At 44.7% G+C, this 13,728-nt stretch overlaps 1 long non-coding RNA gene across 1 annotated transcript in view; it reads right to left on the reverse strand.

Annotated features, from left to right (window-relative positions):
- Positions 1-7,551: 7,551 nt before the first annotated feature.
- The window catches only part of LOC147049906 (uncharacterized), a 40,325-nt gene continuing 34,148 nt past the window's right edge, over positions 7,552-13,728 (reverse strand). Inside the window, exon 4 of the long non-coding RNA XR_015067464.1 lies at positions 7,552-7,770. This is a non-coding gene — a long non-coding RNA (uncharacterized LOC147049906). The remainder of the gene's footprint in view (positions 7,771-13,728) is intronic.

Genomic DNA, 13,728 nt, shown 5'->3' on the forward strand with positions numbered 1-13,728 from the left:
TAGCCACATCGCCCAAGGCCTCGTAACTGCCCTACACAAGTCCGCCATAGAAGACTGATAACGGCAAATGGCCGCCATTGTGCCGGCTGCCTTTCGTTTGCCGTGCGGGTCAGAACCTCCGCGAGGGATCAGATCCTGGTCAGCACCTGCGGGCAAAAGCAGCCTTTGGTATCTAACGGGCTCTTTGACCTTGCCCCCACCTCCGACCTCCCAGATTAGTATCACTATCAGGGTTCGTGCTGGATTGAATTTTTCTTGATGTTCATTTCTTTTATCGTCTTGTTGCTCCTGCTTGGTGTACTCTCAATGGAACACTTGAGGCTCCACAAATAGTATATGAATGGCATTTATTTACTACCAATAACAAAGCTTTGTCCATTTAGCTATGGTGGCTATGTTGGATGAGGGGCAAAACAAAATGATCGTCCAGTTGATGGCAGAACGTTCAATTAACCTACAATTAACATAATAGAATACCATGAACAGTTATTAGTATAAAGACTAATCCAGTGATCCAGAAAGACTTTTTTTCAGAGCTAGCTTTAGCTCTCCTACAAGCTTGAAACACATTTAAAATGCGTCAAAATATAACGACTGAAAATTAAAACTAAGTATTCCTTAGCGCTCGTTCTCACTCTTGCTAAAGCAACAACCAATTCATGTTTGCTAACTTAGCATAGATGTTACGGTAATGATGACCATCAAAACAACTGCTAATTTAACATAGCAGTAACACCTACAAACTGTCTTTTCAAACGTTCCCAAAGATACTGCGATGTACAGAATCAAGACTTGGCAACTTCTCAATGATCGCACAATAGCTGAAAGCGTCTAATTGTTTAGCTGACACTTTAGCACCTGTGCGTGTGGTGAGAATGGCCGCGTTATGTCACTTAAGACTCATGAGATCATCGGAATGTCATCCCATTATGGTGACACGGTGAGCTCGTATGCGGGATTGAAAGGAAGTCAGGAGCTTATTTGCTTTGACCCGCAAAGTAAACAAAGCGCTAAAGCAAAGAATGTACACACGAAGGATGATTTGAAGAGGGTCATGAAATATACACACACATATGCTAGCATTGAGCACGCTACTTTAACGTGAAGCTGCTCACTTAAAACCGGGTCGCCGCCGGGAGTTGTGACGACTGAGCGACAATGGCGGCTCCGTTTGTTTGCTAAAGTACAGTATCAGTGGCACATGACCCACGCCCTAACAGCGCCATCTTGTTTAGAAGATAGGCGTACCTTTGGCCACGGCCATTGAAAGGGAATTACCAATAACACAGCTCTTAATAAAAGGCTTGTAATTGATACACAAGGCGGGCGGGGGATTGGGGGGGGTGAGGTTGTCATCTCGCTACAGTTTAATCTGGCCCGCAGCTACGAGCACAAGTAAGGCGACACTCAAAGATTCACTGCATTAGTTCTGCTTAGCTAACCGTGAATGCTAATTGCAGGAAGAACAAACTCCTTTTTCCTCTCCGCTACTCCTCCTTTCTCCGTCTTTTGGTAGAGGGGCGGTCGAGCGCAGGTTTGCTCTGAGGTAACGTAACAAAGAGCGCTGTCTTGCGAGGGATATACCTCCAATGCTTAAAGGAGACCTCGTATTGAACGACAATTTTTTAGCCTGGATACAAATAGTTGATTCTCTGGATCGCTTGTTTAAAAAAAAATAAACACTCTAAACCGTGGGTGTCAGACTCAAGGCCCGGGGGCCAGATAGTTATGTTGTAATTAGATTTTGATGACCATTCATCTATTTAAAATTTTACACATTTTTTTTACTACGCTCATATTTTAAAAACTAGTTATTCATCAGTTTGTTGTTTCGGCGATACTGTCTTTAAGTCTGAGTCCGCCCCAACATGTTTGAGATATTTCTATATTCCAAGCCACCACTTTGTTTCCACCAATTAAGACCCAACATGATGAGTTATTCAAAGGAGGCGACTCAATCGCCATCGTGTAAAGACTTCCACTGCCATGCGGTGTTGATTCCAGCGAATCATTAGCAGTTCTCTCAAGTGACAAGTCTTATCAGTTACAAACAGGTACAAGTGGCCCAAGTGCTCCCGATTGATCCGCACTAAAGACTGTCCCCGACACTCCCCCCTCCCCCACTCATTCTCTCCCCTTCCTTCCAAGTGTGGAGGCCACCGTCTAGCCACACCGATACTCCAGGAGACGTCGCTCTCCGGATCGATCGGCCTTCCTCTGACTCGGTCCCGGCCCATTTGAGGGAGCCAACGAGTGCATGTTGATACTTGATAGCAAATTATTTACGTGCTCGATAATGAGGCAATCGTGACGCCACGTTTACATGCGGCGGCTTCAAATCAAACGCGAGGGGGCTCGGCGGGCGTCCCCTCCCACGTTCCTGTTTACATCACCCCCGTCTCCTTGTTGAACCGCGGCTACTTCACGTCCAATCCGAATCGACAAGATTGCCGTATAATAAAGGACCCGCGGTCCTCGGCGAGCCCGATATTGAGATTCGTATAACTCGGCGGCAGTGAGCAGAGGCGGCCGGGAGGAGCGTTTTCTCCGTGATTGCGAAGGGGGTTTAAGGTTACCGACTAATTTCGCGGTTGTTACCTGCTGAAAGTACCACATCCGGTTCCTCCCCCCTCTCCCTCACTGTTTTCCGACAGGGAACAGTACAAGCTGTTATACTGTAGTGATGATCAGCTCTTCCCCGACGAGTGATTACCAGTAATTACCCGGGTTTTTTTTTTTTTTTTTCCTCCTCCTCGCGCTGCCTCGCCCCCTTTCTCCCACCAGCTATTAGCCTAACTGGCTGTTGTGGAGCAAAGAGGAGGTGTGCTGAGAACAAGGCTGGCTTTTATGGACCAGCGCCACTCCATTTGGAAATGATCAGGTCCCACCCGCCTTTGCTTTTTGAAGTCGGCGTAAGCGCACCCTCTTATTTGCGAGATGCACCGCGTATTTACAGGGTCACGCCGATGATCAAGAGGTCCTAAAGATAGCCTTCTGTGCAAATAAAACGTAGCGCAACGCCAAAGTCGGACATTTATTGACTTTAACGTGCATTTGCGATTATGCCGATTGAGTGCCGCATTCACTGTAAACATTTTTCTTTTCAACAAACATTTGACTATAGTTACACCATTCTGTGCTATTTAAAGGTTTTGAAGACATTGGTGACATTTCTATGGACCACTGGAAGTCGTAATTCTAAAAAAAAATCATCAATAAAAGGAATATAATTTTGATATACGTAATATATAATATTGATGGAACTTTCATTTACAGTAATGAGGTATTTTTAATCTCTGCATTTACATTGAATTGTAAAATCTGAAATATGGAAAAATTCCGATTTCACACATTGAAAAGGCCCGATCTGAAGGTATCTGATCTTACGTGTTTTTGACGCAAATACAAATTGCACCACTTGAGATTTCAAAAATAAAACGTCAATTGCGACGCTGGCGGTGTAAATCCAGCCGAGTGCGAGGCTCTAACGTGTAAAAGTGATGCAGTTGGATATTTGTGTAATCCGCCAAGTACTCGCTCAACGTGTCAGCAGAAGCAAACAAAGTCGACTAAAAACACCTTCATCACACCATTTATTAATATTATTATTATTAATGGTCATGGCCTGCGGCCGTCTGCGGCATTTATTACCACGCGGCGGGGACGAATGGGACCGCGCACGCACACGCGCTCGCACGAGGCCATCGCTCAGCGTGCGACATTGAGATTTTATTGATTGCGTCACTCGCCGATAATATGATGTACGTCACAGCTGACAACGTTGCAAGAGAGGCACCTAATGAAAGTGTTTAGGGGCGAGATGGATGTTGTTTTCTACTACATTAACCTTGCAAATGGCTGCCGGCCACACACACACGCACAGACGCACGCAACTTCTTGATGTTTGACATTAAGCCAAAAATCCCTCAAACCATTAAAAATACTCACGCAGGAAAGCTGGAATATGAAATATGAAAGGCAAAAAAATGGAATGAAAATCTTCTTAGCGTCAAAACAGCGCTTGTGGCAAAACATGAGGTCATTTAAAAAGTGTCCGCCGCAGCCGCCCGCTGGTGCCGATGACGGATGAGGCCGGGAACGAGTGAGGGATCGGTAACGGGAAGAGGGGGCGGGGGGGGCTTCTCTTGACGGAGTCAAACCCCTCCGAAATGAGTAATCTTACATAATAATATCCTCATGTGTCTTGATAAGAGCAAAGCCGGAACAAGCAGGCGACCTACCGACGCCACAATGGATATTGAAGGCCCGCCTGCTCAAAATATCAACCGCTATTTCTTCTTTAACAGGGCAATTACCACCCAAGCTAGTGGTTAGCAAGTTTGGCCGGCGGCCGAGAGATCTCGGGTTCGAACCTCAGCTCGGGTCTTGTTAATAATCAACAACTTACATCTGCTGTCAAGTTTGGAACCCAATTTGCTCAAAATCCACAGCTAGCCAAAAAGCTGACGGGTCAACCAGAATCGTCCCCAGCCCGGGAAAAATGTCACGTTGTAAAAAACCTTCTCCAAGTCCATCATCTCTTTTGCAATTGTTTGAACCGAGAAGTAATTAAAGCTTAGAGGCCCGTTTGCGAGGTGTTATACGGGTCCCAGGAGTCGCGGCTTTTGGTAAGAGGGGGCGCCATGACAGCCATCCATCCCGAGTCAATGACCTGACAGAGCCCGCACTTAATTATTGATAAGACAAAAAGAGCTTTGGCGTTGTCTGCGTGAAGAGATACTAAAGCGGGTTTTAATCAGACGGCAAGATGCTCGGCGTCTCGTTTCTTTGTGTGGATGTCACTCGCTTCTTGGCTAAGCCTAATCAAAAGGCAGAGATAAATGTTGAGTGGAGAGGTCTCACCCCCCCCACCCTGACACCTGAAAAGGAACCACAAAAGGCGGCCCAGAAGTGAGCCCGGCTAGACTTTAAAGGAAGACGGGAGCGAAAGAAAAGAAAAGGAAAACGGTGGCTCTTCTCCGGGCCTCGACGCTAATGTATGGGAAAGGAGGAGAGAGAGGAGGGAGGGGGGGGGGGAGACGCAACAGCAAAAAAGGAAAGCGGGAGAACTGGTGCTAGAGAGGACAAAGAGCTCCTAGGTGTGCACTCGGCATTCGGTAATTGGCAAAAGAAGCTTCATTTCTTGCCGTGATTTCCTGTCTTTTTACCGTGGCTGACAATCCCGCCCGCGTTTTTAATAGGCCGGCGAGGGAGAGCCTATTCTTCGCCGGCCGCCCCCGCCCGCCCGCCCGACACCAACCTGTCTGTCTGCGCCCACCCTTCCCGGCTCCTTGCCAAATGGGGGAAAGCATTAAGCATGTTCCCTTCAGTCATTCTCTCTCCTTGAATACCTCAAAGCCCTTTAGCTTTAATCATTTCAGGATCAGACTCAGTCTAAATAAGCCAAGCCATTTTCTGCACTCAATTACTCCCTTAACAGCATCAAAAAGAGAAAGGGTTCAGGTACAGAGAGGGTGAGAGGGAGAACATTGTGAAGCGTCTTCATCCCGCCCCCAAGCCAGCAAATGCTTTGAATGCTTAAAAAAGGATTCTTTTTCTAATGAAAAACCAGTAATAAGAGATGCTTTCGACTATAACAAAATGTTTACGGCCTGCCTACCGCTGAGCTCTTTACTCTTGCCGCATAAATTGTTGAAGGGGGCGAATAAAGAAGATAGGAGGGGAGGGGGGGGTTGATTCCACCCAATTCTGCTTTCATCAGCCAAGAAAAATATATCAGAAGGTGCTTCCCTCCAAAAGGTATCTTAATAGTACATTACTTTTGTCGTAACTACTCTTAACCTTTACATACAATGCATTCCGGATGAATAAAGCGACCATCGCTCGGCGGGATAATGAGATGGCCGAGTCTTATTTACGGCAGCCTGCTTGTGATTTTGCACTCCTGTCGTCATATACGGTCTCCCTTTTTTTTATATCATTCAGATTTAAAAACAAAAAAAATACAGAACCCGACTCATCTCTGCGTTAGTTTGAAGGTGCCCCAACATAAAAAAAAAAATATCACGCGACGGGCCAAAACGAGGACACGGCTCCATCCGCTGGCGCTTGAGGCTACTTCATAAAATATATGCAGGAAGTGCATCTAAATAGGCTCGCTATTTTTTTTTTAAATAGCACTCAATCCATAAGCATGAGCTCCGGGCTTGATAAAAAGCCGGCCCCGTTTTTCCATGTTTGCCCAAATTGGCCGCATTGTTCTAAACGGCCGCCAGTAGATACAAATCAAGTCTGAAATGCGCCAACACCAACAGAGGTCAATAAAGCACATCCACACTCATATAATGTGATTGATTTCCCTCCGCAGCGCTGTCCGTCCGCGTTGGACTGCGCGCTGGTGATTACACAAAAACTGCTGATGGTTAATCATAATGGCTCAGGGCGAGCACTTTATTTGGGTCTGCTCGCTCACCCCCCACCCCCCCCTATGGTCAGCCGGGTCAACGTGACACGAATGATGGGAAGAGGGTTACCCTGGCACCCTGTCGTTTCTCGTATTATATCGCCGGAGTTGTCTCAGGTCCTCAACGCAAATATAATATCAAGGCATGACATCATCGTTGCTTTCCAATAAAAAGCACAATACATAAAACCAGAATGTACAGTTCCAGAGTGGACAAAGAGAAGTGAATAATATTCCCAAAAAAAAATAAAAAATAGGCCCAGGCATGGTGACTGCCAAGCACCTTTTTAACAGCAGAGTCAAAGTGATAGCTGTGGTCTTTGCTAAAGATGATCATTTGCAGCGCCGGAACAAAGCCGCCAGCTATCTAGGGTGTTAATTAAATCTACAAGGCTTTTATTAATACATTTAAACACCCACTTAATGCGCCCCGGCGTTTTAGCACATATTCCGCCGTTGCCTTGTTATGCCTTTGAAAGAAGAAAAAGCCGGGCCAAATGAGCTTTGGTTGAAAAGAAGCCGAGCGTTGACTCTTAATGGGCAACCTCGCTAATGGACGACACTAATTAGCACCGGGCCAAACAAAGGCAACGGATCAATATGCCACGCAAGTGTGTCGCCGTTTGCTCAAAAGATGCCCCAGACGCTGACATTTGCTTGGAACGCGGCGGCGAAGTGGGAAGGTGGATCGGAAACAAGACGCGTTCAAATGCGGTAGATAATGCTAGCGAATGAAGCTAGCGTTTTGGATTTCTTCTGTTCAGACTAATGTTTTAGGGGAGGTAAAGAGTCGTTTCTAGTTGGTATTCCGCGCGATTAACGGATGTTCACTGTTCACTGCACATTTTATTGGGCCGACCGAACCGAGTTGTTGTCCAAGTCTATTAGATTGCAATCTGAGTTGGTAGCTGCAAAGTGCCATCCTTGCTAGGTGTGGTAAGATAACTACAGCCCAAATAGACAAGCAGACATTGAAACTCAAACATCTGAACAGGTAACAAGACCCACCGCAGCATCTTTTTTTTTTTTTAAGGGGGAAATTTGGTAACAGCGCCGTAGCACACATTTTTGGGCCAATATCCTGCCCCCCCCCCCCTCCCCAGGGAGAGCCACTGATCTGCCGTCAACCGAACACTGTCTCCAGTGTCAGGATAATTCCCGACGGGATTGATTTTCCCTCGTTACCTTGTATTTGGGGAGCTCTGTTCCTGCCCCCTTTCCTAATTCTCCCCGCCTTGACTTCCACCGTTCGACGGACAATGGGTCCTTTGTCCAGCTCGCTGGAGGCCGGAAGAGGACCGGTGGAGATGAAGTCGAAAGTCCATCTCTTCGCCGACTGTGTGCACCTGCCCAGATGAACACGGAAATGAAATCATCACATCAAGGAGGTCACAACAAGAAATTTGATGGAAACAAGAATACGTTTACGTTCACGAGTGAGTAGGCGGAGCCAATACGAGCCGACTTTGAGCCAGAAGACAAGCCATCATTCACGTTCGTGCCAATCAATCTTCAACTTCAATGTAGACATGAGCACAAACGGGAAAGCTCCGTCAAATCCAAACTTCAACTCTCGATACGACTCTCCATTCCTGTTCGTCACGAGAGCCTCGACAAAAGTTTCTTATTTCCCTTCCATTGTCCTTGACGAACGACCCAAACAAGCAAACAAGGCCGGCGAGCGCATCATTTCATTTCCATATAGATGAAAAGTGTGCCATGAAATAAACAAGTGTCCATTTGTACACAAGACACAAAGCTTTTCACGCGGCTGCTCGGCCGTCGTCGGACAAGCTCCCGCAAATTATCTGAACAAAACCTTTGATAGGAGGATTGTAATCCTAAAAGGCCGCTAATAGATTTTGCCCTGTTCACCGCACTTGAGACATAAAAGAGGTTAAAGCAACGTGGGAGCTCAGATGATAGCCAAGCCTCTTCAGTCTTATTCACACCAGATGTCATTTCGTCTCACACGTGTGTCTTTTCGGGCCTCCCGTCCAGCAATCCAACATAAAGCCCACTGTGGAATTGGATGGACCGACTGGAAGGGTTCGGTGCGGACATTCCTTTGAATAGCTGAATAGTTTGTATTTTTCACTTCCTGGAACGTGCGAGGACAATGTGATTATTTGAACATACTCTCAAGATGAAAGTGAAAAGTTGCGGGAGATGAAATTTGCGACAACGTAATTTGGAAGCAATCGGGTTTTTTTTATCCTAGGGAAGTTTTTACACCGATTCCTCTTTAGCTTTTGATACACCAAAATTTTAATTGGGACAGCTAACTGTAAACACAGTTTGTTTGATTGGAAACCATCACAATATAGCGCCAACTGCTGCCAAGGAGGACATATGTAATGTCAGATTTTATTTTTTTTACATTAACTATCAGTTGGGACCCTGGTAAATCGAAGACTTTCCGAGTACGATTACTTCCTCGGAAGGAGACAGAGGAAGTGACACGCTGAAAGGCCTCTTTAATGTGAACGGTGAAGACCCATCCAGAGTTCTTATCGAGACGATGATCAAGGTTTGTATTCTTTTGATGTGAACAAGCAAGACCTCTCAAGACCAGTTTCTGGGTCACCCCCACATACACCAACTTCTCTCATCCTGTGATGAAAAAGCGTGTGTGTGGTTTACACACACACACGCACACACATGGCTAAACAATATTTCACTCCCAGGTTCCAGGTCCCATTTGAAGAGATCACATCAGGACATGAAAGCATTCTATTTTTTTTCTTCTTCCCAGTGTATCCGACCCACTCATGTGCGCCTCAAGCATTGATCCTGTGATGGTGGTAAATGAGTTAGAGACAATCCAAGTCTTGGCCAAATGGAGTAGTGAGCTGTTAATGCTGCTCGAGTGCTTGTAACAAAGCAGTGAAGAGGCTTAAAATGCTGAAATAAAAAATATATATATTTATATTAAAAAAAAAAAAAAATAGACAGTGTCTTCGACATGATTGGAGATAAGCGCAGACGACACATTAGTAAGATGCTCGCAAGAAACGAAAGACAACATCCATTACTGGCCAAAATAGCGCCTATTTGTTTTATTGAACTACCGACATGACAATGTCTAATTAAAGCGTTGTGTTAACAACTTTCCTCTTCTCGTTCGAGGTTGGTTATGTCATTAATGTCGGTTAATTAGCGCGTCCCGCACAAAGCGTCACCGAAGCCGCCGTCGCTCTAATTGGGAATTAATAACTACTTGAACGCGCCGTTCCAAAACAAGAGGCAATTAATCAGCATAATTTCTCTGGAGAAAGTTAGAATGAATGTTTAATTGAGGAAGAGCAGAGGGCTGCGAAGCAAATTGTTTGTTTGGACAATTAATAAACCACCCCGGCACTGAATTGCCTTGTTTCGGCAATGAGATCCATCATACTGGATAGCATGTTAGCATGAGGTTAGCACGTCTGTTAGCATGTCAACGTACTAAGATTCTGGTTTTGAATCTTGGTTTGTGCCTTTTCCACTCACTCCGTGTTTCTCCCACATACCCAAAACATGCATGATAGTTTCATTAAATGCTAAATTGTTTTTTCCCTATTATGATTTGACGGATGGCTGGAACTAGCCCAAATCCAAATGTCACACTGTTCCCCAGACGCTTCTTACATATCTCAACAAAGACTTGTTTCCCAAGAAAGGATGCGTGCATTCAATAAAACCCAACACATTGTGAACTATTGAGGTGGCGACACTGAACGTTACATGCAAAAAGAAAAAAATATTGATATGAAAATCATTGAGCAGCTGCTGTACAATGCCAGAACATTGAGTAAGTTTGAACTACAAAATGTATTCAATATATTCTTGTTTGCTAGCGCTGCCATTGTTTGTAGTCCTGGGCCACATCTGTGAGACGTGTTAGGAATCCCCTACAGGTTATCCATCTCCACGTCCCCCAAAGAGCTGAAGCCGAGCTAGCAGCGCAGTCCCATACTTTTGGGTCATCTGCGTTCCTGACCCTGACTGAGACCTTGTGACCTCAGTCTGGGCCTCCACAGACACTTGCGGCCTTAACCTTTAGCCCTGGACAAGCTGTTGCGTCCAAAAGCATCTCTGAGGAAGGTCAGTTCCTTTCCTGAACCGATCGATACTTAGACGTGACCTTTTGCAATAGAAAGAATTTTTTTTTTTTTCCAGTCTGTTGTAGCTGGGTTTGGTGTTCCATCATAGGTATGTCATCACAGCTAAGGGTCAGAAGCACTCACTGCAGCGGAGAGGCACGATAGAGCCCCTAGCCTCTGAACTGCTAATTAAAATGGACAACTAGCACAAAACTGCATTAAAATAAAAAGCAACTCTCCTCAAGCCATTTAACTTCGCCGCTAATGTAACCGAGCGACCTCCAGGTCAATGATTGCCGCTAATGCTCGAGGCAGTTCTGCTTTTAATTGTCGAGCTGTTCTTAGAATACATCTGGCACTCGACATATCTTTGCTAAAACTTCCACGGAAAAAGCTTCTTATATATATATATTTTTTTTTGAATTACTTCACCTGCCTTCTTTCCAGCGCCATGTTTGTCCGCATTGACAAAAGCTTCATTAGAGCGTCCCCGCCATCACTGTAATTGGGCCCCATTTATTTCAAAGCTACATTTAATGGTCATTTCTTTGTCGGCAGCGTGTGGCGGACTGAAGTAGATCACAATGCCTCTTTTCTTCGCGGCTCTATTTTCCTCATTTTTCCCCCCCCAGGCGCTCAATTATTAAATTATATTTCTTTCATCCGCCGTGTTTAATAAATTGCACTAGGCTCTTTAGTTAATGGCGGTGGTGGGTGTCCTCGCCGCACGTGCTATTGAAATTGTGGACAGCACAGCTCTGTGCAAAAGTTTGCGCTTTTGTTGCCGTGATTACCTTTTTTACAGCACATTTTGACACGCTAGGAACTTAATTTTGGAAAGTGATCTCTATTTAGCGCTGTGACATTCGGGTTTCCAAAAATACCATTTCTTTTTTTTTTCATTACGTGTGAATATGAATAACAATAAAAATAGCCCCGATTGTACTGTATAAAACAAAAGTGTAAAAAAAAAGTCAACTGTTTATATGAAATGCAATTAGCAGACATGTGTGAGTGTGTGTTTTCCGGGCGCAGTGGGGGGTGCGGGGGTCAGGCCAGCGAGCCCTTAATCCTTTTATTTCACACCCTGAAACATCAGAAGCCAACTCGGTGGGGAGAAATGACTTTGTGTGCGATTTCTCTGCTTCAGACGATGCCGGCTCTTCTCTCTTTTATGTTCGTAATTGAGGGTGATTATTTCAACTGGGAAAAAGGGGAGCGGGTAATAGAGGCTGATTAAATCCCACGGACAGCGGCCCCAGACGGGCCCTCAAGACAAGGCGGCGTAATAACAACCCCTACTGGAAAAAAAAAAAAAAAAAACGAGCGTCACCTAGCGCGGCCCGTCCACTCACCTTATTTTGCCTGACACCAGGCCAGGTGCAATTGAATGCATTTATTGTGCTGTTGGTTCTTTTATTGACAGCCGTAAACTGTTGTGATTAAATTGAAGCCGCTGTGCTCGCTGTTGAAAAAGACACAACAAGGAGATGCTATTCCATTTTTCGGTGACCACAACAAGGATTAGTGTCAGTCCTGCGATATTTCTATAAATAGCAGAAAAAGAGAATGAAAATAGCTGCCAAAACGCATGAACTGCTCATTTTTCACGGCTTAAACAAGAGCGCTTGTGTTCTCGACTCCCGGCGCCCAGTGAAAAGGCTCGTGGGAACAAGTGACATGTTCTCATCGTGACTGCCTATCGAGTGCTAATTTGTTTAGCGTATCCCGTGATAACCATTCAGACGCTGACGGCACGGAATGTACCGCGTTCCTCGACAGGTTTTCCAAACACGGAAACTAAATGAGTCACTTAGTTGTGAAACTCTTCTTGGTTTATTTGACATATATCTGTATTATACTGCCCCTGGTGGGAACATTGGAATGAGCACACCATTAGTCTTATGCTCCTTTTTATATTGGTATGGCTCTTAAATTTGAACTTTATTCTTGTCAAAATATTAATATTAATATTAGTTAACTCTCCTTAAAATTTGCAACTTGTTCTTGTATGATTTTATTCCGTCTTGGAAATATTATTTTCATTTTTGTAATATTTTTCCTGTTTTTTTTTTTTTTTTACTTCTTAAAACACAATTTAATTGACATTAATGAATTTAATTTTTGCAATGTAGCCTTAGGAAAAAGTTCAAGTAAATCAACAACACAAGAAAAATAAACTAAAGGAATTTACTATTTAGAGAACAATGAAAGCACAAAAAATAAAATCCAATTTAGCTCTACCGGCATGTCACTTTTTTGCTTTTTTTTTTTTTGCTTGGTGAACATCATAAAAAAGTGTCCCAAAGTTATTCCAAGCTATTTATTTAGGATCCTGGAGTGAATTCCAAATGTGATCTGTATTGATGAGCGTCCCAGCTCCAACAGGCCGTGAGCGCCAATCGGCGGAGCCGTCAGCACTCCGACCCGGGCTGACATCCATCACGCTTTTAAAGCAGTGCGCCTATATGGAGCTTTGGAGGGAGCCTGCAACAGGAACATCCCCTACAGAGAAGCAGCGCTGCTGAATGGGAAGTAAACAAGTCGCCCCAGCACCCCCCCCCCCCACCCCACCTCACTGGCCAGAGGGCAGCACCAACAATAGCCCATCCATTACAAAGAAAAGAGGGTGGGAAACAAGGAGGGGGGAAAAAGAAACAACAAACATTTATTTACTGCCGCTGTTGTCACTTTTTTTTCCCCAGCTATTTTTTTCATGATTTACGGTTGGCTTGGAGATGCTTGAGCTGAATTGATTGGCTTCTTGGCCGAATTTAAGAGAGCGCCATCGGTCCTCAAACAAACCTGGATTACTTTCTCGGCCAGCTGGAAAATACAACAAAGGGAAACTTTCAATCGAGATATTTTTATATTTTGAGTTGTTTGAATGATTTACCAGATTTTTTTTTTTTTTAGGACATGTTTATTAAAAGCGCTTTCAAGTCAAATAAATTCACGACTCTCGAAACACAATATTTTAACAATTCGATTTGGATCGGTTCAATCATTTAACCGATTCTGATCGGTTTGGGTTACGCTCCTAACATCCAGAGTTTTATCGGAATGCTCAAAGTAAAAAGAGAAGTCTAGCGGGGGGGAATGAAAAGAAGAGGTCCGCTTAGTGATTATTGCGAAGACAAAGACCTCGCTGTCTGCGTGCTGACAGCAACCTCTACATCAGGTGGCCCCCGTCCCTGCCTCCATCCATCGCCACGCTCG

This window comes from Syngnathus leptorhynchus, chromosome 10, assembly GCF_054491065.1.
Source record: "Syngnathus leptorhynchus isolate UIUO chromosome 10, UIUO_Slep, whole genome shotgun sequence".
Classification (NCBI taxonomy): Eukaryota; Metazoa; Chordata; class Actinopteri; order Syngnathiformes; family Syngnathidae; genus Syngnathus; species Syngnathus leptorhynchus.